A 26,749-nucleotide genomic window follows, 5' to 3' on the forward strand; every position below is an offset into this window, starting at 1 on the left:
CTCTTTTTAAAACAGGTATTCCCACTACAGTCCTTTTTCAGCACATAAATGTAAAGCTCTTCACCATTTCCATTTACAACACGGAAAACTCCATTTGTATACCTATTCGTCCCTCAACTGGCCTCATTACTCTCCTTTTGCATTCAAATCACCATCAATTTACCCGTCTCGTGATCAAAACCACTAACACACTCAATTTAGGTGCCCTCCCAAAACACTCTCCTCTCATGATCTTTCTTCTAATGCCCAGGTGCATATGCACCAATAATCACCCATCTCTCTCCATCAACTTTTAGTTTTACCCATATCAATCTAGAATTTACTTTCTTGCACTCTATCACATACTCCCACAACTCCTGATTAAGGAGTAGTGCTACTCCTTCCCTTGCTCTTGTCCTCTCACTAACCCCCGACTTTACTCCCAAGACATTCCCAAACCACTCTTCCCCTTCACCCTTGAGCTTCGTTTCACTCAGAGCCAAAACATCCAGGTTCCTTTCCTCAAACATACTACCTATCTCTCCTTTTTTCTCATCTTGGTTACATTCACACACATTTAGACACCCCAATCTGAGCCTTCGAGGAGGATGAGCACATCTCGCGTGACTCCTTCTTCTGTTTCCCCTTTTAGAAAGTTAAAATTCAAGGAGGGGAGGGTTTCTGTCCCCCCGCTCCCGTCCCCTTTAGTCACCTTCTACGACACGTGAGGAATGTGTGGGAAGTATTCTTTCTCCCCTATCCCCAGGGATATATATATATATATATATACATATATATATATATATATATATATATATATATATATATATATATATATATATATATATATATATTCGCTGTCTCCCGCGCTAGCGACGGAGCGCAAGGAAACAGACAAAAGAATGGCCCAACCCCCCATATACACATGTGTATGCATAAACGCACACACACCCACATATACATACCTATACATTTCACCGTATACATACATATGCATTTATATGTTTATATGCACATATCCATATCCATACTTGCTACCTTCATCTAATCTCGTCGCCACCAGGCCGCTCCTGAAATAGCACCCCCTTTCCCCCGAGCGTGTGCGAGGTAGCGTTATGAAAAGAAAAACAGGCGACATTCTTTCACACTCAGTCTCTAGATGTCATGTATAATGCACCAAAACCACAGCTCCCTTTCCACATCCAGGCCCAACAAAACATACCCTTGTTCAATCCATTGACATCACGTCGACCCCGGTATACCACATCATTCCAGTTCACTCTATTCCTTACACGCCTTTCGCCCTCCTGTATGTTCAGGTCCCGATCGCTAAAAATCTTTTTACTGCATCCTTCCACCTCCAATTTGGTCTCCCACTTCTTCTCGTTCCCTCCACCTCTGACACATATATCCTCTTTGTCAATCTTTCCTAACTCATTCTCTCCATGTGACCAAACCATTTCAATACACCGTCTTCTGTTCTCTCAACCACACTGTTTATATTTCTGCACATATCTCTTACCCTTTCATTTCTTACTCAGTCAAACCATCTCACACCACATATTGTCCTCAAACATTTGATACCCAGCACATCCACCTTCCTCTGCACAACCCTATCTAGAGGCTATGCCTTCAACCATATACCATTGTTGGAACCACTGTTTCTTCAAGCATACTCATTTTTGCTCTCCGAGATAACGTTCTCGTCTTCCACACATTCTTCAACGTTCTCAGAACTTTCTCCCCCTCCATTACCCTGTGATTCACTTCCGCTTCCATGGATCCATCCGCTGCTAAATCCACTCCCAGATATCTAAAACACTTTACTTCCTCCAGTTTCTCTCCATTCAAACTTACCTCGCAATTAACGTGTCCCTCAACCCTACTGAACGTAATAACCTTGGTCTTATTCACATTTACTCTCGGCTTTCTTCTTTCACACACTTTACCAAACTCAGTCGCCAACTTCTACAGTTTCTCACCCGAACCAGCCACCAGCGCTGTATCATCAGCGAACAAAAACTGACTCACTTCCCAAGCCCTCTCCTCTACAGCAGACTGCATACTTGCCCCTCTCTCCAAAACTCTTGCATTCACCTCACTAACAACCGCATCCATAAACAAATTAAATAGCCCTAGAGACATCACGCACCCAAGCCGCAAACCGACATTCACTTGGAACCAATGACATTCCTATCTTCCTGCTCGTACACATGTCTTACATCCTTGATAAAGCTGTTCACTGCTTCTACCAACTTAACTCCAACACCAAATACTATTAATACCTTCCACAAAGCATCTCTATCAACCCTATCATATGCCTTTTCCAGATCTATAAATGCTACATACAAATCCATTTGCTTTTCTAAGTATTTCTCACATAAATTCTTCAAAGCAAACACATGATCCACACATCCTCTACCATTTCTGAAACCACACTGCTCTTCCCCAGTCTGACGGTCTGTGCATGCATTTACCCTCTCAATCAACACACTTCCATATAATTTTCTAGGAATCCTCAACAAACTTATACCTCTGTAATGTGAACATTCACCTTTATCCCCTTTCTCTTTGTACAATGTTACTATGCATGTATTCCGCCAATCCTCAAGCACTTCACCATGGACCATGCACACAGTGAATATCCTTACCAACCAATCATCAACACAGTCACCCCTTTGTTGATCAATTCCACTGTAATATCATCCAAACCCACTGCCTTGCCGGCTTTCATCTTCCGGAAAGCTTTCACTACCTCTTCTCTGTTCACCAAACCATTCTCCCTGACCCCTCTCACTTCGCCCACCACCTCGACCAAAACACCCTATATCTCCCACTATATCATAAACACGTTCAACAAACCTTCAAAATACTCACTCCATCGCCTTTTCCCTTCACGACTACTTGTTATTACCTCCCCATTTGCCCCTTTCACCGATGTTCCCATTTGGTCTCTTTCTTACGCACTTTATTTACCTCTTCCCAAAACATCTTTAAATTCTCCCTATAATTTGAACCTAATCTCTAACCCCAACTGTCATTTGCCCTCTTTTTCATCTCTTGCAAGTTTCTCTTGACCTCCTGCCGCTTTTTTTTTTAATATATATCCCAATCATTTTCACGACTTCCCTTCAAAAACCGCCCATAAGCCTCTCCCTTTTTTTCACAGACAGTCTTATTTCTTCATCCAACTATTCACTACCCTTTCTAATCTCCTCACCTCCCACCTTTCTCATGCCACAGGCATCTTTTGCGCAAGTCATCACTACTTCCCTGAATACATCCCATGCCTCCCCCACTCCCCTTAAGTCATTTGCTCTCACATTTTGCCATTCCTCATGCAATCTCCCCTCGTACATCCTCACGGAAGTCTCTTTCGAAGCTTGCTTACTCTCATCACTCTCTTCACCCAAACATTCTCTCTTCTTTCCTGAAAACCTGTACAAATCTTTACCTTCGCTTCCGCAATATAATGATCAGACATCCCTCCCGTTGCCCCTTTCAGCATATTAACATCTAAAAGTCTCTTAGGAATATACCAGATCACGCGCAAAATTGTGATCCTTTCCAATATATATATATATATATATATATATATATATATATATATATATATATATATATATATATATATATATATATATATATATATATCTATATATATATATATATATATATATATATATATATATATATATATATATATATAGATTCATATATATATATATATATATATATATATATATATATATATATATATATATATATATATATATATATATATATATATCCCTCGAGAAAAAAAAATACTTCCAACGTATTCCCCGAGTGTCGTAGAGGTCGACAAAAGGGGGCGGGAGCAGGTGGCTAGTAACCCTCCCCTTCTTGTATCTTAACTTCCTGAAAGGGGAAACAGAAGGAGTCACCTGCTCGGAGACTTAGATTGGGGTGTCTAAATGTGTGTGCATGTAACGAAGATGAGAAAAAAGGAGAGATAAGTAGTATGCTTGAGGAAAGGAATTTGGATATTTTGGCTCTGTGTGAAAGGAAGCTTAAAGGTAAAGGGGAAGAGTGGTTTGGGAATGTCTTGGGAGTAAATTCAGGGGTTGGTGAGAGGACGAGAGCAAAGGAAGGAGTAACACTACTCCTGAAGCAGGAGTTGTGGGAGTATGTAATAGAGCGTAAGAAAATAAACTATATATATATATATATATGGATAAAACTGAAAGTGGATGGAAAGAGATGGGTGGTTATTGGTATTGGTTCCTATGCGCCTGGTCATGACAAAAAAAGATCATTAGAGGCAAGTGTTTCGGGAGCAGGTGAGTGTGTTAGCAGCTTTGATGCGCGAAACCGGGTTATAGTGATGGATAATTTGAATGCAAAGGTAAGTAATGTAGCAGTTGAGGTTAAAATTGGTGTATATTGGGTGATCAGTGTTGTAAATGGAAATGGTGAAGAGCTTCTAGATTTGTGTGCTGAAAAAGAAATTGCGATTGGGAATACCTGGTTTAAAAAGAAAGATATACATAAGTATACGTATGTAAGTAGGAGAGATAGCCAGAGAGCGTTATTGGATTGCGTGTTAATCTATAGCCTTGGGAAAGCGAGGCTTTTGGATGTTAATGTGCTGAGAGGGGCAACTGAAGGGATGTCTGATCATCATATTTCAGAGGCGAAGGTGAAGATTTGTACAGGTTTTCAGAAAAGAAGAGAGAATGTTGGGGTGAAGACAGTGATGAGAGTAAGTGAACTTGGCATGAGAAGCGTGGGAGGTGGGCAGATTAGAAAGGGCAGTGAGTGGTAGGATGGAGAAGTAAGATTGCTAGTGAAAAAGAATAGAGAGGCATTTAGACGATTTTTGCAGGGAAAGGTGCAAGAGGAGAAAAAGAGAACAAATTAAAGTTGTGGTGAGAGAGTATAAGTAAATTCTAGGGAGAATAAAAGATGTTTTGGAAAGAGGTAAATAAAGTGCGTAAGAGAAGGGAACAAATGGGAACAATTAGAGATAGGGGCAAATAGGGAGGTAATAACAAGTAGTTGTGATGTGAGAAGGAGATGAATTGAGTATTATGAAGCTTTGTTGAATGTGCTTGATTATAGAGTGGAAGATATAAGGTGTTTTGGTCGAGGTGGTGTGCAAAGTGAGAGGGTTAGGGAGAATGATTTAGTAAACAGAGAAGAGGTAGTAAAAGATTTGCTGAAGATTAAAACCGGCAAGGCAGCGGATATGGATGGTATTGCATGGGAATTTATTAAAAAAAGGGAGTGACTATATTATTGACTAGTTGGTAAGGTTATTCAAGATATGTATGACTCACGTTGAGGTGCCTGAGGATTTCCGGAATGCTTGCATAGTGCTACTGTACAAAGGCGAAGGGAATAAAAGTGAGCGCTCAAATTACAAAGGTATATATTTGTTAAGTATTCCTGGGAAATAATATGGGAGGGTATTGATTGAGAGGGTGAAAGCATGTACAGAGCATCAGATTGGGGAAGAGCAGTGTGGTTTCAGAAGTGGTAGAGGATGTGTGCATCAGGTGTTTGCTTTGAAGAATGTATGTAAGAAATACTTAGAAAATCAAAAGGATTTCTATGTAGCATTTATGGATCTGGAGAAGATGGAGTTGATAGAGATCCTCTGTGGAAAGTATTAAGAACATATGGTGTGAGAGGCATGTTGTTAGAAGCAGTGAAAAGTTTTTATCAAGAATATAAGGCATGTGCACTTATAGGAAGAGAGGAAAGTGATTGGTTCTCAGTGAGTGTTGGTTTCCGGCAGGGGTGCGTGAGTGTCTCCATGGTTGTTTAATTTGTTTAAGAATGGGGTTGTTAGGGAGGTGAATGCAATAGTTTTGAAAAGAGGGGCAAGTATGCAGTCTATTGTGGATGAGAGAACTTCGGAAGTGAGTTAGTTGTTTTTCGCTGATGATATAGCGCTGGTGGCTGATTCGGGTAAGAAACTGCAGAAGCTGGTGACTGAGTTTGGTAAAGTGTATGAAAGAAAAAAGCTGAGAGTAAATGTGAAAAAGAGCAAGGTTATTAGGTGCAGTAGGGTTGAGGGACAAGTCAATTGGGAGGTAGGCTCGAATAGAGAAAAACTGGAGGAAGTGAAGTGTTTTAGATGTCTGGGAATTGATTTGGCAGAGGATGGAACCATAGAAGCGCAAGTGAATCATACCGTGGGGGGAGGGGACGAACGTTCTGGGCGCGTTCGAGAATGTGTGGAAGTCGAGAGCGTTATCCTGGAAAACAAAAATGGGTATGTTTGAAGGAATAGTGGTTCCAACAATGTTGTATGGTTGCAAGGCGTGGGCTATAGATAGAGTTGTGTGGAGGAGGGTGGATGTGCTTGAATTGAAATGTTTGAGGACAATATGTAGTGTGAGGTGGTTTCATCGAATAAATGATAAAAGGATAAGAGAGATGTGTGATAATAAAGAGTGTGGTTGAGAGAGCAGAAGAGAGTGTTTTGAAATGGTTTGGTCACATGGAGAGAATGAGTGAGGAAAGATTAGCAAAGAGGATATATGTGTTAGAGGTGGAGGGAAAGAGAAGTAGGAGACCAAATTGGAGGTGGAAAGATGAAGTGAAAAAGATTTTAAGTAATCGGTGCCTGAACATGCAGGAGGATGAAAGGCGTGCAAGGAATAGAGTGAATGGGAACGATGCGGTATACCGGGGTCGACGTGCTGTCTTTGGATTTAGCCAGGGCATGTGAAGCGTCTGGGGTAAACCATGAAATGTTTTTTGGGTGGTGGATGTGTTAAGGGAGCTGTGGTTTCGGTGCATTATACATGAGAGTTACAAACTGAGTGTGAACAAATTACGGGGGTATGGGGTTGTTATTTCACGTGTGGCGAGGGGGGGGGGGGGCGACGGGAAAGAATAAGGGTAGACAGTATGAATTATGTACATGTGTATATATATGTATATGTCTGTATGTGTATACTATGCAAGCATTCCGCCAATCCTCCGGCACCTCACCATGACACATACATATATTGAATAACCTTACCAACCAGTCAACAGTACAGTCACCTCATTTTTTAATAAATTCCACTGCAACACCATCCAAACCCCGTGCCTTGCCGGATTTCATCTTCCTCAAAGCTTTTACTACCTATTCTCTGTTTGCCAAATAATTCTCCCTAACCCTCTCTTTTTGCACATCACTTCGACCGAAACTCCCTATATCTGCCACTCTATCATCATTCACATTCAACAAACCTTCATGATACTCACTCCATATCTCTCTCACATCACCACTACTTGTTATCACCGGCCCATTAGCCCCTTCATTGAAGTTCCCATTTCTTTCCGTGTCTTACCTACTTAATTTACCTCCTTATAAAAAATCTTTTTATTCTACATAAAATTTAATAATACTCTCTCACCCGAAGTCTCCTTTGCCCTCTTTATCACCTCTTGTACTCTTCCCTTGACCTCCAGCCTCTTTTTTTTATACATCTCCCAGTCATTTGCATTATTTGCCTGCAAAAATCGTCCAAATGCCTCTCTCTTCTCTTCTTCATCCCATCACTCACTACCCTTTCTTATCTGCCTATATATATATATATATATATATATATATATATATATATATATATATATATATATATATATATATATATATATGTATATATATATATATATATATATATATATATATATATATATATATATATATATATATATATATATACATATATATATATATATATATATATATATATATATATATATATATATATATATATATATATATATATATATATATATATATTATTTATTTCTATTTATTTTTGCTTTGTCGGTGTCTCCCGCGTTAGCGAGGTAGCGCAAGGAAACAGACAAAAGAATGGCCTAACCCACCCACATGCACATATATATACATACACATCCACACACGCAAATATACATACCTATACATTTCAACGTATACATATATATATATATATATATATATACACACACAGACATATACATATGTACACATGAACAGAATTCATACTGTCTGCCTTTATTCATTCCTTTCGCCACCTCGCCACTCATGAAATATCAACCCCCTCCCCCCTCATGTGTGCAAGAGAGCGCTAGGAAAAGACAACAAAGGCCCCATTTGTTCACATTCAGTCTCTAGCTGTTATGTAATCATACACAGAAACCACAGCTCCCTTTCCACAACCAGGCCCCACAGAACTTTCCATGGTTTACCCAAAACGCTTCACATGCCTTGGTTCAGTCCATTGACAGCACGTCGACCCTGGTACATCACATCGTTCCAATTCACTCTATTCCTTGCACGCCTTTCACTCTCCTGCATTTTCAGGCCCCGATCACTCGAAATCTTTTTCACTCCATCTTCCCACCTCCAACTTGGTCTCCCACTTCTCCTCGTTCCCTCCACCTCTGACATATATATCCTTTTTGTCAATTTTTCCTCACTCATTCTCTCCATGTGACCAAACCATTTCAAAACACCCTCTTCTGCTCCCTCAACCACACTCTTTTTAGTGCCACACATCTCTCTTACCCTATTATCACTTACTCGATCAAACCACCTCACACCACATATTGTCCTCAAACATCTCATTTCCAGCACATCCACCCTCCTACGCCCAACTCTATCCATAGCCCACGCCTTGCAACCAAACAACATTACTGGAAACACTATTCCTTCAAATATACCCAATTTTGCTTTCCGAGATAACATTCTCGACTTCCACACATTCTTCAAGGCTCCCAGAATTTTGGCCCCCTCACCCAATCTATGAATCCATGGTTTCATACGCTGCCAAATACACTCCCAGATATCTAAAACACTTCACTTCCTTCAGTTTTTCCCCATTCAAACTTACCTCCTAATTAACTTGACCCCCAACCCTACTGTACCTAATAACCTTCCTCCTATTCACATATATATGTATATATATATATATATATATATATATATATATATATATATATATATATATATATATATATATATATATGTATGTATATATATATATATATATATATATATATATATATATATATATATATATATATATATATATATATATATATATATATTTAGGGATGTATTTAGGGAATCAGTGATGGATTGCGCAAAAGATGCTTGTGGCATGGGAAGAGTGGGAGGTGGGTTGATTAGAAAGGGTAGTGAGTGGTGGGATGAAGAAGTAAGATTATTAGTGAAAGAGAAGAGAGAGGCATTTGGACGATTTTTGCAGGGAAAAAATGCAATTGAGTGGGAGATGTATAAAAGAAAGAGTCAGGAGGTCAAGAGAAAGGTGCAAGAGGTGAAAAAGAGGGCAAATGAGAGTTGGGGTGAGAGAGTATCATTAAATTTTAGGGAGAATAAAAAGATGTTCTGGAAGGAGGTAAATAAAGTGCGTAAGACAAGGGAGCAAATGGGAACTTCAGTGAAGGGCGCGAATGGATAGGTGATAACAAGTAGTGGTGATGTGAGAAGGAGATGGAGTGAGTATTTTGAAGGTTTGTTGAATGTCTTTGATGATAGAGTGGCAGATATAGGGTGTTTTTGTCGAGGTGGTGTGCAAAGTGAGAGGGTTAGGGAAAATGATTTGGTAAACAGAGAAGAGGTAGTAAAAGCTTTGCGGAAGATGAAAGCCGGCAAAGCAGCAGGTTTGGATGGTATTGCAGCGGAATTTATTAAAAAAGGGGGTGACTGTATTGTTGACTGGTTGGTAAGGTTATTCAATGTATGTATGACTCATGGTGAGGTGCCTGAGGATTGGCGGAATGCGTGCATAGTGCCATTCTACAAAGGCAAAGGGGATTTTTGCTTTCCGAGATAATGTTCTCGACTTCCAAACATTCTTCAAGGCTCCCAGAATTTTCGCCCCCTCCCCCACCCTATGATTCACTTACGCTTCCATGGTTCCATCCGCTGCCAGATCCACTCCCAAATATCTAAAACACTTTACTTCCTCCAGTTTTTCTCCATTAAAACTTACCTCCCAATTGACTTGGCCCTCAACCCTACTGTACCTAATAACCTTGCTCCTATTCACATTTACTCTTAACTTTCTTCTTTCACACACTTTACCAAACTCAGTCACCAGCTTCTGCAGTTTCTTACATGAATCAGCCACCAGCGCTGTATCATCAGCGACCAACAACTGACTCACTTCCCAAACTCTCTCATTCACAACAGACTGCATACTTGCCCCTCTTTCCAAAACTCTTGCATTCACCTCCCTAACAACTCCATCCATAAACAAATTAAACAACCGTGGAGACATCACACACCCCTGCCGCAAACCTATATTCACTGAGAACCAATCACTTTCCTCTCTTCCTACACGTACACATACCTTACATCATCGATAAAAACCTCTTCACTGCTTCTAACAACTTGCCTCCCACACCATATATTCTTAAAACCTTCCACAGAGCATCTCTATCAACTCTATCATATGCCTTCTCCAGATCCATAAATGCTATAAACAAATCCATTTGTTTTTCTAAGTATTTCTCACATATATTCTTCAAAGCAAATACCTGACCCACACATCCTTTACCACTTCTGAAACCACACTGCTCTTCCCCAATCTGATGCTCTGTACATGCCTTCACCCTCTCAATCAATACCCTCCCATATAATTTACCAGGAATACTCAACAAACTTATACCTCTGTAATTTGAGAACTCACTCTTATCCCCTTTGCCTTTGTACAATGGCACTATGCAAGCATTCCGCCAATCCTCAGGCACCTCACCATGAATCATACATACATTAAATAACCTTACCAACCAGTCAACAATACAGTCACCCCCTTTTTTGATAAATTCCACTTCAATACCATCCAAACCTGCTGCCTTACTATTATTATTATTTTTATTATTATTATTATAATTATTATTATTATTATTATTATTATTATTATTATTATTATAATTATTATTATTATTATTATTATCATTATTATTACTATCATTATTATTATTATTATTATTATGTAAGAAACTGTGCGCAGGAGGATGGATGTGCTGGAAATGAGATGTTTGAGGACAATGTGTGGTGTGAGGTGGTTTGATCGAGTAAGTAACGTAAGGGTAAGAGAGATGTGTGGAAATAAAAAGAGCGTGGTTGAGAGAGCAGAAGAGGGTGTTTTGAAATGGTTTGGGCACATGGAGAGAATGAGTGAGGAAAGATTGACCAAGAGGATATATGTGTCGGAGGTGGAGGGAACGAGGAGAAGAGGGAGACCAAATTGGAGGTGGAAAGATGGAGTGAAAAAGATTTTGTGTGATCGGGGCCTGAACATGCAGGAGGGTGTAAGGAGGGCAAGGAATAGAGTGAATTGGAGCGATGTGGTATACAGGGGTTGACGTGCTGTCAGTGGAGTAAATCAAGGCATGTGAAGCGTCTGGGGTAAACCATGGAAAGCTGTGTAGGTATGTATATTTGCGTGTGTGGACGTGTGTATGTACATGTGTATGGGGGGGGGGGGGTTGGGCCATTTCTTTCGTCTGTTTCCTTGCGCTACCTCGCAAACGCGGGAGACAGCGACAAAGTATAAAAAAAAAAAAAAAAAAAAAAAAAAAAAAAAAAAAAAAAATTATTATTATTATTATCATTATTATTATTATTATTATTACTATTATCATTATTATTATTATTATCATTATTATCATTATTATTACTATTATTATTATTATCATTATTATTATTATTATCATTATTATCATTATCATTATTGTTATTATTACTATCATATTATTATCAAAATCATTTTTGTTGTCATTGTTATTATTATCATTATCATTATTAGAATCATCGTTATTATTGTAATTATCTTTGATATTATTTCTGATATCTACAAGTATTTCAAGTATATCTGGAGTGGTGTCCGGGTGTGGACAGAGAATGAGACTGATTAGAAGGAAAGTTTTACTGAGGTGGTCGAGAACTTGCGACATGCATGTAGTATATATGTTCTGTGAACAATCGTATAGGACGACTGACAGAGAGGTCTCCTGGAAATCGCTACGAATTTATGAATTGGAAGGAGTATCATTAGATGCACTGAGGAATTTTCTTTCACCTGGAATGTAATGCATGTTTGTGCTAGCAAGTAGAGAGGAGCGTTGAGTACCTCCAAATGAAAGTGGGTCTGCGTCATGGGTGTGTTATGTCTCTATGGCTGTTCATTCTGTTATGGACAGGGTGGTAAGGGTAAGGGAGCTAAATATAGTGTCTTGGAGAGATATACGAGTTTACAATGAGCTTAGGATATTTAGAACCTGGGAGGCGGATCAATAGTAGCTTGTAGATGACATGGCTCTATTCGTAAAGTCGAGGAAACACCTGTAGAAGCGTGTGTGTGAATTTGGTACGGTATGTGAAAGGAAGAAGTTTAGATTGATCGTGAACAGAATAACATCGAAGTTTAGTTGGAAGCAGTAGACATGTTTGTTTGAGTATTATGAGTCTGAATGGCAAGAACCAGGAAGAAGATGCGTGCTTATAAGATATATAGACGTGAACATAGTAGTGGATGGAGCTACGGGGACTGCCGTGAATCATAGTTTAGGAGAGGGGATAAAGGTGCTGGGTTATTCATGTCCGTCTAATAGAGGTCACTGCTTGTAGAGGCGAACTTAGGTTTGTTTGATGATGCATTAGTCTAGACAGTGTTTTAAGGGTGTAAGAGTTCTGGGACCTTGATCTAAAAGATGAGTGTGTATGTGTTGGTAAGGAAATGCCAGAAAAAAATACATATTGGGAATAGTGTTGATTGTATATCGAAGAATTGCTTAAAAGCAATACGTCGTAAAAGTCGGAATATGATTGTGAGAGCTGACCAGGGTGTGCCGAAATGTTTTGGACATATGTCGAAGATTAGCGAAGAGGAATTGAGTAGAAAGTAATACATGTCGGAAGTGGGGAGTAACTAGGGGTAGGGGAGACCAAGAAAGTGATTGCAGGATGGAGGGAAGGATCCTTTTAAGTTATGGGAGGGTGAGAGGCGTGTATGGTAGACAGCCAAGTAGAACATTATGGTATTCACAGGATGACGTATCAACTGGGCTGAACCAGGAAATATGAAGTAATCGAGGAATTCCACGTAACGGTGGATTGAGGCTTTGGTTTCCACGACAGTGTGTGGATTTGAGCAAATGAGGCCATTTCTCGTCTATTCTTTGTATTATATTGCTGACCTGGGAAACTGCGAACAAGTGTAGCAAATGTTTCTCCTCTCTTATTTTGTTGATGCTAGATTTCATTATCCCGTCTTCTTTCACTAACAGGTAGGGGTAGTGTGTTTTGGGTTTTTAAATCGTTTCATTTCTTATGTAGTGAATTAGGAAAGTCATGCGCAGTGCACTGAAAGTTTCGTGTGTTTCTTACATGTTAAACATATCTTCTCTTCCCGAAGGCTTACACCAAGTATGGAGGATCGAGCTTCTGTGGGATTTACGAAATACTCACCCAGTTCTGATGATCGGTGACCCAGATATTCTCAAGCATATCTTTGTGGGAAAGGGCTTTGGGCCACTTCACAGATCGTCGAACAATAAAATTACCAAAACGAACCTGATAAATTAATGAACGATATGCTGAGTGTGAGGCAGGAGAAGACTGGAAGAATCTTACGAAACATTATGTCGCCAACATTTACTTCGGGCAAGATACGGTGGTTATGTTCCCTCTAATCTGTGACAATGCCGACGTCCTCGTGTCTTTCTCACTTAAACAGGCAGCTACACAACCATACGTTGATTTGAAGGACAACTTCGGACGGTTTACTATGGACACCATCGCCATCTGTGCGTTTGGATTGAATGTAATCTTTCGAAGACGAGAATTCCGAGTTTGCAAATGCAGCTTCAAAAGTTCTTTGCGTTCCCCATTACGAAAGTAATAAAAATGATGGTTTCACTAAACTTCCCAACTTTATCCAAAATACTAAATCTAAGTATAATCCCATCCGAAGCGAAGTTCTTCAAGGAAAGTGATTGAAGAAACGATTGCTGCCAGACTGAAGGGCCATTCACGTGGAGATTTCCTTGACTTGTTGTTGGAGACGCGCGCCAGCTTGGACAGCTCCAGCAACAAGGGGAAAATGTAAGTATTAATTACGTCTGTAGACGACTCTCAGATTTGACGTTTGACCATCGTCCATTGCTGGCTTGAAGTAAACCAGTGGAGTTTTAAACACTTTATCAAATTTCTAAGATTGTTGATGATAGGGTTTCTATGAGACTGCGCAATAATGATATGACTATAAACGACCGACTTTCAGGAAGAACGCAGCTGTACAAATTAGATAACTTTGTTGATAAATTTGCAAAATGATATAAGTTTATAAACGCTCGTTGTCGGTCTTGGACGATCGCAGTATACCAAATGGCGTCTAGCTTTGTCTCTTCGATGTTTTATCAACTTACTGTTATATTTCTCTCTTGTGACTCCCCTAGATGATGTAATTATTACACGAAAGTGCACTTGGGAACTTATCGTGTCTCATTTCCTAGTGGACTCATAGAAATATATTTATTTTATATATATTAATTATATATTATATATATATATTATATATATATATATATATATATAATATTTTATATATGTATATATGTACATATTTATATATATATATGTTTTATATATATATATATATATATATATATATATATATATATATATATATATTTATATATATATTATATATATATATATATATATATATATGTACATATATACATATATATATATATATATATATATATATTATTTATATATATATTATATTATATATTATATATATATATTATTATATATTATTATATATGTACATATTTATATATATATATATATATATATATATATAATATATATATATATATATATATTATATATATATATATATATATGTATGTATATGTGTGTATATTTATGTATATGTGTGTTTATGTGTGAGTCAGTTGTTGTTCGCTGATGATACAGCGCTGGTAGCTGATTCGTGTGAGAAACTGCAGAAGCTGGTGACTGAGTTTGATAAAGTGTGTGAAAAAGGAAAGTTAAGAGTAAATGTGAATAAGAGCAAGGTTATTAGGTACAGTAGGGTTGAGGGTCAAGTCAACTGGGAGGTAGGTTTGAATATAGGAAAACTGGAGGAAGTAAAGTGTTTTAGATATCTAGGAGTGGATCTGCCAGCGGATAGAACCATCGAAGCGGAAGTGAATCATAGGGTGGGGTAGGGGGCGAAAATCCTGGGAGTCTTGAAGAATATGTGGAAGTCGAGAACATTATTTCCGAAATCAAAAATGGCTATGTTTGAAGAAATAGTGGTTCCAACAATGTTGTATGGATAGAGTAGTGCGCAGGATGGTGGATGTGTTGGAGGTGAGATGTTTGAGGCCAATATGTGGTGTGAGGCGGTTTGATCGAGTAAGTAATGTAAGGGTAAGAGAGATGTGTGGAAATAAGAAGAGCGTGGGTGAGAGAGCAGAAAAGGGTGTTTTGAAATTTTGAGCAAATGGAGAGAATGAGTGAGGAATGATTGACCAAGAGGATATATGTGTCGGAGGTGGAGGGAACGAGAAGTAGGAGACCAAATTGGAGGTAAAAAGATGGAGTGAAAAAGATTTTGAGTGATCGGGGCCTGAACATGCAAACGCGGAAGACAACGGCAAAAAAAAGAAAAATATATATATATACATATATATATATATATATATATATATATATATATATATATATATATATATATAATATATATATATATATATATATATATATGCTCTGTGGAAGGTATTAAGAAATTATGGTGTGGGAGGCAAGTTGTTAGAAGCAGTGAAAAGTTTTTATCGAGGATGTAAGGCATGTGTACGTGTAGGAAGAGAGGAAAGTGATTGGTTCTCAGTGAATGTAGGTTTGCGGCAGGGGTGTGTGATGTCCCCATGATTCTTTAATTTGTTTATGGATATGGTTGTTAGGGAGGTGAATGCAAGAGTTTTGGAAAGAGGGGCAAGTATGAAGTCTGTTGTGGATAAGAGAGCTTGAGAAGTGAGTCGGTTGTTGGTCGCTGATGATACGGCGCTGGTGGCTGATTCATGTGAGAAATTGCAGAAGCTGGTGACTCAGTTTGGTAAAGTGTGTGAAAGAAGAAAGTTAAGAGTAAATGTGAGTAAGAGCAAGGTTATTAGGTACAGTAGGGTTGAGGGTCAAGTCAATTGGGAGGTAAGTTTGAATGGAGAAAAACTGGAGGAAGTAAAGTGTTTTAGATATCTGGGAGTGGATCTGGCAGCGGATGAAACCATGGAAGCGGAAGTGAATCATAGGGTGGGGGAGGGGGCGAAAATCCTGGGAGCGTTGAACAATGTGTGGAAGTCGAGAAAATTATCTCGGAAAGCAAAAATGGGTATGTTTGAAGAAATAGTGGTTCCAACAGTTTTGTACGGTTGCGAGGCGTGGGCTATGGATACAGTTGTGCGCAGGAGGATGGATGTGCTGAAAATGAGATGTTTGAGGACAATGTGTGGTGTGAGGTGGTTTGATCGAGTAGGTAACGTAAGGGTAAGAGAGATGTGTGGAAATAAAAAGAGCGTGGTTGAGAGAGCAGAAGATGGTGTTTGAAATGGTTTGGGCACATGGAGAGAATGAGTGAGGAAAGATTGACCAAGAGGATATATGTGTTGGAGGTGGAGGGAACGAGGAGAAGTGGGAGACCAGATTGGAGGTGGAAAGATGGAGTGAAAAAGATTTTGAGTGATCGGGGCCTGAACATGCAGGAGGGTGAAAGTAGGGCAAGGAATAGATTGAATTGGATCGTTATGGTATACCGGGGTTGACATGCTGTCTGTGGATTGAATCAGAGCATGTGAAGCGTCTGGGGTAAACCATGGAAAGCTGTGTAGGTATGTATATTTGCGTGTGTGGACTTATGTATATACATGTGTATGGGGGTGTGTTGGGCCATTTTTTTCGTCTGTTTCCTTGCGCTACCTCGCAATCGCGGGAGACAGCGACAAAGCAAAAAAAAAACAAAAAAAAAAAAAATATATATATATATATATATATATATATATATATATATATATATATATATATATATATATATATATATATTCTTTTTTTTTTTTATACTATTCGCCATTTCCCGCGATAGCGAGGTAGCGTTAAGAACAGAGGACTGGGCCTTTGAGGGAATATCCTCACCTGGCCCCCTTCTCTGTTCCTTCTTTTGGAAAATTAAAAAAAAAACGAGAGGGGAGGATTTCCAGCCCCCCCCCGCTCCCTTCCCTTTTAGTCGCCTTCTACGACACGCAGGGAATATGTGGGAAGTATTCTTTCTCCCCTATCCCCAGGAATAAATATATATATATATATATATATATATATATATATATATTTATCCCTGGGGATAGGGATATATATATATATATATATATATATATATATATATATATATATATATATATATATATATATATATATATATATATATATATATCAGCGAACAACAACTGACTCACTTCCCAAGCTCTCTCATCCCCAACAGACTTCATACTTGCCCCTCTTTCCAGAACTCTTGCATTCACCTCCCTAACAATCACATCCATAAACAAATTAAACAACCATGGAGACATCACACACCCCTGCCGCAAACCTACATTCACTGAGAACCAATCACTTTCCTCTCTTCCTACACGTACACATGCCTTACATCCTCGATAAAAACTCTTCACTGCTTCTAACAACTTGCCTCCCACACCATATATTCTTAATACCTTCCACAGAGCATCTCTATCAACTATATCATATGCCTCTCCAGATCCATAGATCAGCTGGTGGCTGATTCATTTGAGAAACTGCAGAAGCTGGTGACTGAGTTTGGTAAAGTGTGTGAAAGAAGAAAGTTAAGAGTAAATGTGAATAAGAGCAAGGTTATTAGGTACAGTAGGGTTGAGGGTCAAGTCAATTGGGAGGTGAGTTTGAATGGAGAAAAACTGGAGGAAGTGAAGTGTTTTAGATATCTGGGAGTGGATCTGGGGAGGGGGCGAAAATTCTGGGAGCCTTGAAGAATGTGTGGAAGTCGAGAACATTATCTCGGAAAGCAAAAATGGGTATGTTTGAAGGAATAGTGGTTCCAACAATGTTGTATGGTTGCGAGGCGTGGGCTATGGATAGAGTTGTGCGCAGCAGGATGGATGTGCTAGAAATGAGATGTTTGAGGACAATGTGTGGTGTGAGGTGGTTTGATCGTGTAAGTAACGTAAGGGTAAGAGAGATGTGTGGAAATAAAAAGAGCGTGGTTGAGAGAGCAGAAGAGGGTGTTTTGAAATGGTTTGGGCACATGGAGAGAATGAGTGAGGAAAGATTGACCAAGAGGATATATGTGTCGGAGGTGGAGGGAACGAGGAGAAGAGGGAGACCAAATTGGAGGTGGAAAGATGGAGTGAAAAAGATTTTGTGTGATCGGGGCCTGAACATGCAGGAGTGTGTAAAGAGGGCAAGGAATAGAGTGAATTGGAGCGATGTGGTATACCGGGGTTGACGTGCTGTCAGTGGATTGAATCAAGGCATGTGAAGCGTCTGGGGTAAACCATGGAAAGCTGTGTAGGTATGTATATTTGCGTGTGTGGACGTATGTATATACATGTGTATGGGGGTGGGTTGGGCCATTTCTTTCGTCTGTTTCCTTGCGCTACCTCGCAAACGCGGGAGACAGCGACAAAGCAAAAAAAAAAAAAAATATATATATATATATCTATATTTCCAGCCCCCGCTCCCTTCCCTTTTAGTCGCCTTCTACGACACGCAGGGAATACGTGGGAAGTATTCTTTCTCCCCTATCCCCAGGGATATCTGTTCTTAACGCTACCTCGCTATCGCGGGAAATAGCGAGTAGTATGAAAAAAAAAAAAAAATATATATATATATATATATATATATATATATATATATATATATATATATATATATATATATATATATATATATTCCAAAGGAAGGAACGGAGAGGGGGGCCAGGTGGGGATTTTCCCTCTGAGACCCAGTGCTCTGTTCTTAACGCTACCTCGCAAATGCGGGAAATGGCGAATAGTATAAAAAAAAAAAATATATATATATATATATATATATATATATATATATATATATATATATATATATATATATATACGTATATATATATATATATATATATATATATATATATATATATATATATATATATATATATATATATATATATATATATATATATATATATATATATATATATATATATATATATATATATATATACATATATATATATATACGTATATATATATATATATATATATATATATATATATATATATATATATATATATATATATATATATATATATATATATATATATATATATATATACATATATATAAGTATATATATATATATATATATATATATATATATATATATATATATATATATATATATATATATATATATATATCTTTTTTTTCTTTTAAACTATTCGCCATTTCCCGCGTTAGCGAGGTAGCGTTGAGAACAGAGGACTGGGCCTTTTTTGGAATATCCTCACCTGGCCTCCTCTGTTCCTTCGTTTAAAAAAAAAAAAAAAAAAAAAAAAAAAAAAAAACGAGAGGGGAGGATTTCCAGCCCCCCGCTCCCTCCCCTTTTAGTCGCCTTCTACGACACGCAGGGAATACGTGGGAAGTATTCTTAATCCCCTATCCCCAGGGATAAAAATATATATATATATATATATATATATATATATTTAGCATGTATAGATCTGGAGAAGACATATAATAGAGTTGATACAGATGCTTTATGGAAGGTATTAACGATATATGGTGTGGGAGGCAAGTTGTTAGAAGTAGTGAAAAGTTTTTATCGAGGCTGTAAGGCATGTGTAGGTGTAGGAAGAGAGTAAAGTGATTGGTTCTCATTGAATGTAGGTTTGCTGCAGGGGAGTGTGATGTCTTCATGGTTGTTTAATTTGTTTATGGATGGGTTGTTAGGGAGGTGAATGCACGAGTTTTGGAGAGAGGGACAAGTATGCAGTCTCTTGTGGATGAGAGAGCTTGGGAAGTGAGTCAGTTGTTGTTCGCTGATGATACAGCGCTGGTGGCTGATTCATGTGAGAAACTGCAGAAGCTGGTGAATGAGTTTGGTAAAGTGTGTGAAAGAAGAAAGTTGAGAGTTAATATGAGTAATAGTAGGGTTAATAACCTCCAGTAGGGTTGAGGGACAAGTCAATTGGGAGGTAAGTTTGAATGGAGAAAAACTGGAGTAAGTGAAATGTATTAGATATCTGGGATTGAATTTGGCAGCGGATGGAACCATGGAGGCGGAAGCTAATCATAGGGTGGGGAAGGGGGCGAAAGTTGTGGGAGCGTTGAAGAATGTGTGGAAGTGGAGAACATGATCTCGGAAAGCAAAAATGGGTATGTTTGAAGGAATAGTGGTTCCAAAAATGTTGTATGGTTGCGAGGCGTGGGCTATGGATAGAGTTGTGTGCAGGAGGGTGGATGTGCTAGAAATGAGATTTTAGAGGACAATGTGGTGTGAGATGGTTTGATCGAGTAAGTAAAAATAGGGTGAGAGAAATGTCTGGTAATAAAAAGTGTGTGGTTGAGAGAGCAGAAGAGGATGTTTTGAAATGGTTTGGTCACATGGAGAGAATGAGTGAGGAAAGATTGACCAAGAGGATATATGAATCAGAGGTGAAGTTAGCGAGGAGAAGTGGGAGAAAAAATTGAAGAGAAAAGATGGATTGAAAATGATTTTGAGTGATCGGGGCCTGAACATGCAAGAGGGTGAAAGGCGTGCAAGGAATATAGTGAATTGGAATGATGTGGTATACCGGGGTCGACTTCCTGTCAATGGATTGAACCAGGGCTTATGAAGCGTCTGGGGTAAACCATGGGAATTTTTGTGGGGCCTTGATGTGGAAAGGAAGTGCATCATTACATGCCAGTTAGAGACTGAGTGTGAACGAATGGGGCCTTTGTTGTTTTTTCGTAGCGCTACCCCGCATACATGAGGGGGGAGTTTGTTGCTATTCCATGTGTGGCGGGGTGGCGATGGGAACAAATAAAGGCAGACAGTATGAATTATGTACATGGGTATATATGTATATGTCTGTGTGGGTATATATATGTATACATTGAGATGTATAGGTATGTATATTTGCGGGTGTGGACGTATATGTATATACATGTGTATGTGAGTGGGTTCGGCCATTCTTTCGTCTGTTTCCTTGCGCTACTTCACTAACGCGGTAGACAGTGACAAGGAAAATAAATTAATAATATATATATATATATATATATATATATATATATATATATATATATATATATATATATATATATATATATATATATATATATATATATATATATCTATATATATATATATATATATATATATATATATATTTTTTTTTTTTTTTTTTTTATACTTTGTCGCTGTCTCCCGCGTTTGCGAGGTAGCGCAAGGAAACAGACGAGAGAAATGGCCCAACCCCCCCCCCATACACATGTACATACACACGTCCACACACGCAAATATACATACCTACACCGCTTTCCATGGTTTACCCCAGACGCTTCACATGCCTTGGTTCAATCCACTGACAGCACGTCAACCCCTGTATACCACATCGCTCCAATTCACTCTATTCCTTGCCCTCCTTTCACCCTCCTGCATGTTCAGGCCCCGATCACACAAAATCTTTTTCACTCCATCTTTCCACCTCCAATTTGGTCTCCCTCTTCTCCTCGTTCCCTCCACCTCCGACACATATATCCTCTTGGTCAATCTTTCCTCACTCATTCTCTCCATGTGCCCAAACCATTTCAAAACACCCTCTTCTGCTCTCTCAACCACGCTCTTTTTATTTCCACACATCTCTCTTACCCTTACGTTACTTACTCGATCAAACCACCTCACACCACACATTGTCCTCAAACATCTCATTTCCAGCACATCCATCCTCCTGCGCACAACTCTATCCATAGCCCACGCCTCGCAACCATACAGCATTGTTGGAACCACTATTCCTTCAAACATACCCATTTTTGCTTTCCGAGATAATGTTCTCGACTTCCACACATTTTTCAAGGCTCCCAAAATTTTCGCCCCCTCCCCCACCCTATGATCCACTTCCGCTTCTATGGTTCCATCCGCTGACAGATCCACTCCCAGATATCTAAAACACTTCACTTCCTCCAGTTTTTCTCCATTCAAACTCACCTCCCAATTGACTTGACCCTCAACCCTACTGTACCTAATAACCTTGCTCTTATTCACATTTACTCTTAACTTTCTTCTTCCACACACTTTACCAAACTCAGTCACCAGCTTCTGCAGTTTCTCACATGAATCAGCCACCAGCGCTGTATCATCAGCGAACAACAACTGACTCACTTCCCAAGCTCTCTCATCCCCCACAGACTTCATACTTGCCCCTCTTTCCAAAACTCTTGCATTTACCTCCCTAACAACCCCATCCATAAACAAATTAAACAACCATGGAGACATCACACACCCCTGCCGCAAACCTACATTCACTGAGAACCAATCACTTTCCTCTCTTCCTACACGTACACATGCCTTACATCCTCGATAAAAACTTTTCACTGCTTCTAACAACTTGCCTCCCACACCATATATTCTTAATACCTTCCACAGAGCATCTCTATCAACTCTATCATATGCCTTCTCCAGATCCATAAATGCTACATACAAATCCATTTGCTTTTCTAAGTATTTCTCACATACATTCTTCAAAGCAAACACCTGATCCACACATCCTCTACCACTTCTGAAACCGCACTGCTCTTCCCCAATCTGATGCTCTGTACATGCCTTCACCCTCTCAATCAATACCCTCCCATATAATTTACCAGGAATACTCAACAAACTTATACCTCTGTAATTTGAGCACTCACTCTTATCCCCTTTGCCTTTGTACAATGGCACTATGCACGCATTCCGCCAATCCTCAGGCACCTCACCATGAGTCATACATACATTAAATAACCTTACCAACCAGTCAACAATACAGTCACCCCCTTTTTTAATAAATTCCACTGCAATACCATCCAATCCTGCTGCCTTGCCGGCTTTCATCTTCCGCAAAGCTTTTACTACCTCTTCTCTGTTTACCAAATCATTTTCCCTAACCCTCTCACTTTGCACACCACCTCGACCAAAACACCCTATATCTGCCACTCTGTCATCAGACACATTCAACAAACCTTCAAAATACTCATTCCATCTCCTTCTCACATCACCACTACTTGTTATCACCTCCCCATTTACGCCCTTCACTGAAGTTCCCATTTGCTCCCTTGTCTTACGCACCCTATTTACCTCCTTCCAGAACATCTTTTTATTCTCCCTAAAATTTACTGATAGTCTCTCACCCCAACTCTCATTTGCCCTTTTTTTCACCTCTTGCACCTTTCTCTTGACCTCCTGTCTCTTTCTTTTATACTTCTCCCACTCAATTGCATTTTTTCCCTGCACAAATCGTCCAAATGCCTCTCTCTTCTCTTTCACTAATACTCTTACTTCTTCATCCCACCACTCACTACCCTTTCTAAACAGCCCACCTCCCACTCTTCTCATGCCACAAGCATCTTTTGCGCAATCCATCACTGATTCCCTAAATACATCCCAATCCTCCCCCACTCCCCTTACTTCCATTGTTCTCACCTTTTTCCATTCTGTACACAGTCTCTCCTGGTACTTCCCCACACACGTCTCCTTCTCAAGCTCACTTACTCTCACCACCTTCTTCACCCCAACATTCACTCCTCTTTTCTGAAAACCCATACTAATCTTCACCTTAGCCTCCACAAGATAATGATCAGACATCCCTCCAGTTTCACCTCTCAGCACATATATATATATATATATATATATATATATATATATATATATATATATATATATATATATATATATATATATATATATATATATATATATATATATTATCCCTGGGGATAGGGGATGAAGAATACTTCCCACGTATTCCCTGCGTGTCGTAGAAGGCGACTAAAAGGGGAGGGAGCAGGAGGCTGGAAATCCTCCCCTCTCGTTTTTTTTTTTTTTTTTTAATTTTCCAAAAGAAGGAACAGAGGGGGGCCAGGTGAGGATATTCCACAAAGGCCCAGTCCTCTGTTCTTAATGCTACCTCGCTAATGCGGGAAATGGCGGATAGTTTAAAAGAAAAGAATATATATATATATATATATATATATATATATATATCGCTGGGGATAGGGGAGAAAGAATACTTCCCACGCATTCCCTGCGTGTCGTAGAAGGCGACTAAAAGGGAAGGGAGCGGGGGGCTGGAAATCCTCCCCTCTCAGTTTTTTTTAATTTTCCAAAAGACGGAACAGAGAAGGGGGCCAGGTGAGAATATTCCCGCAAAAGTCCAGTCCTCTGGTCTTAACGCTACTTTGCTAACGCGGGAAATGGCGAATAGTACGAAAGAAAGAAAAGATATATACTCTTTCTTTATTATTTATTTTGCTTTGTCGCTGTCTCCCGCGTTTGCGAGGTAGCGCAAGGAAACAGACGAAAGAAATGGCCCAACCCATCCCCATACACATGTATATACATACACGTTCACACACGCAAATATACATACCTATACATCTCAATGTACACATGTATATACACACACAGACACATACATATATACCCATGCACACAATTCATACTGTCTGCCTTTATTCATTCCCATCGATACCTCGCCACACATGGAATATATATATATATATATATATATATATATATATATATATATATATATATATATATATATATACATATATATATATATATACATATATATATATATATATATATATATATATATATATATATATATATATATATATATATATATATATATATATATATATATATATATATATATATATATTTTCCCTGGGGATAGGGGAGAAAGAATACTTCCCACGTATTCCCTGCGTGTCGTAGAAGGCGACTAAAAGGGAAGGGAGCGGGGGGCTGGAAATCCTCCCCTCTCGTTTTTTTTTTTTGTTTTTTTTCTTTTTTTTTTTTTTTTAATTTTCCAAAAAAAGGAATAGAGAAGAGGGCCAGGTGAGGATATTCCCTCAAAGGCCCAGTCCTCTGTTCTTAACGCTACCTCGCTATCGCGGGAAATAGCGAATAGTGTGAAAAAAAAAAAAAAAAATATATATATATATATATATATATATGAAGAAGTAAGATTATTAGTGAAAGAGAAGAGAGAGGCATTTGAACGATTTTTGCAGGGAAAAAATGCAAATGAGTGGGAAAGGTATAAAAGAAAGAGGCAGGAGGTCAAGAGAAAGGTGCAAGAGGTGAAAAGAGGGCGAATGAGAGTTGGGGTGAGAGAGTATCATTAAATTTCAGGGAGAATAAAAAGATGTTTTGGAAGGAAGTAAATAAAGTACGTAAGACAAGGGAGCAAATGGGAACTTCAGTGAAGGGGGCAAATGGGGAGGTGATAACAAGTAGTGGTGATGTGAGACAGAGATGGAGTGAGTTTGTTGAATGTGTTTGATGATAGAGTAGCAGATGTGGGGTGTCTTGGTCGAGGTGGTGTGCAAAGTGAGAGGGTTAGGGAAAATGATTTGGTAAATAGAGAAGAGGTAGTAAAAGCTTTGCGGAAGATGAAAGCCGGCAAAGCAGCAGGTTTGGATGGTTTTGCAGTGGAATTTTTTAAAAAAGGGGTGACTGTATTGTTGACTGGTTGTTAAGGTTATTTAATGTATGTATGATTTATGGTGAGGTGCCTGAGGATTGGCGGAATGCTTGCATAGTGCCATTGTACAAAGGCAAAGGGGATAAGAGTGAGTGCTCAAATTACAGAGGTATAAGTTTGTTGAGTATTCCTGGAAAATTATATGGGATGGTATTGATTGAGAGGGTGAAGGCATGTACAGAGCATCAAATTGGGGAAGAGCAGTGTGGTTTCAGAAGTGGTAGAGGATGTGTGGATCAGGTGTTAGCCTTGAAGAATGTATGCGAGAAATACTTAGAAAAACAAATGGATTTGTATGTAGCATTTATGGATCTGGAGAAGGCATATGATAGAGTTGATAGAGATGCTCTGTGGAAGGTATTAAGAATATATGGTGTGGGAGGCAAGTTGTTAGAAGCAGTGAAAAGTTTTTATCGAAGATGTAAGGCATGTGTTCGTGTAGGAAGAGAGGAAAGTGATTGGTTCTCAGTGAATGTAGGTTTGCGGCAGGGGTGTGTGATGTCTCCGTGGTTGTTTAGTTTGTTTATGTATGGGGTTGTTAGGGAGGTGAATGCAAGAGTTTTGGAAAGAGGGGCAAGTATGCAGTCTGTTATGGATGAGAGAGCTTGGGAAGTGAGTCAGTTGTTGTTCGCTGATGATACAGCGCTGGTGGCTGATTCATGTAAGAAACTGCAGAAGCTGGTGACTAAGTTTGGTAAAGTGTGTGAAAGAAGAAAGTCAAGAGTAAATGTGAATAAGAGCAAGGTTACTAGGTATAGTAGGGTTGAGGGTCAAGTAAATTGGGAGGTAAGTTTGAATGGAGAAAAGCTGGAGGAAGTGAAGTGTTTTAGATATCTGGGAGTGGATCTGGCAGCGGATGGAACCATGGAAGCGGAAGTGAATCATAGGGTGGGGGAGGGGGCGAAAATTCTGGGAGCCTTGAAGAATGTGTGGAAGTCGAGATCATTATCTCGGAAAGCAAAAATGGGTAAAT

General features: G+C 38.9%; 1 protein-coding gene across 1 annotated transcript in view; it reads left to right on the plus strand.

Annotated features, from left to right (window-relative positions):
* LOC139757574 (cytochrome P450 3A11-like) overlaps positions 1–26,749 on the plus strand; it is a 112,081-nt gene that overhangs the window by 53,227 nt on the left and 32,105 nt on the right. The gene's annotated exons all lie outside the window — the stretch shown is intronic.

Source organism: Panulirus ornatus, chromosome 27 (assembly GCF_036320965.1).
Source record: "Panulirus ornatus isolate Po-2019 chromosome 27, ASM3632096v1, whole genome shotgun sequence".
NCBI lineage: Eukaryota > Metazoa > Arthropoda > Malacostraca > Decapoda > Palinuridae > Panulirus > Panulirus ornatus.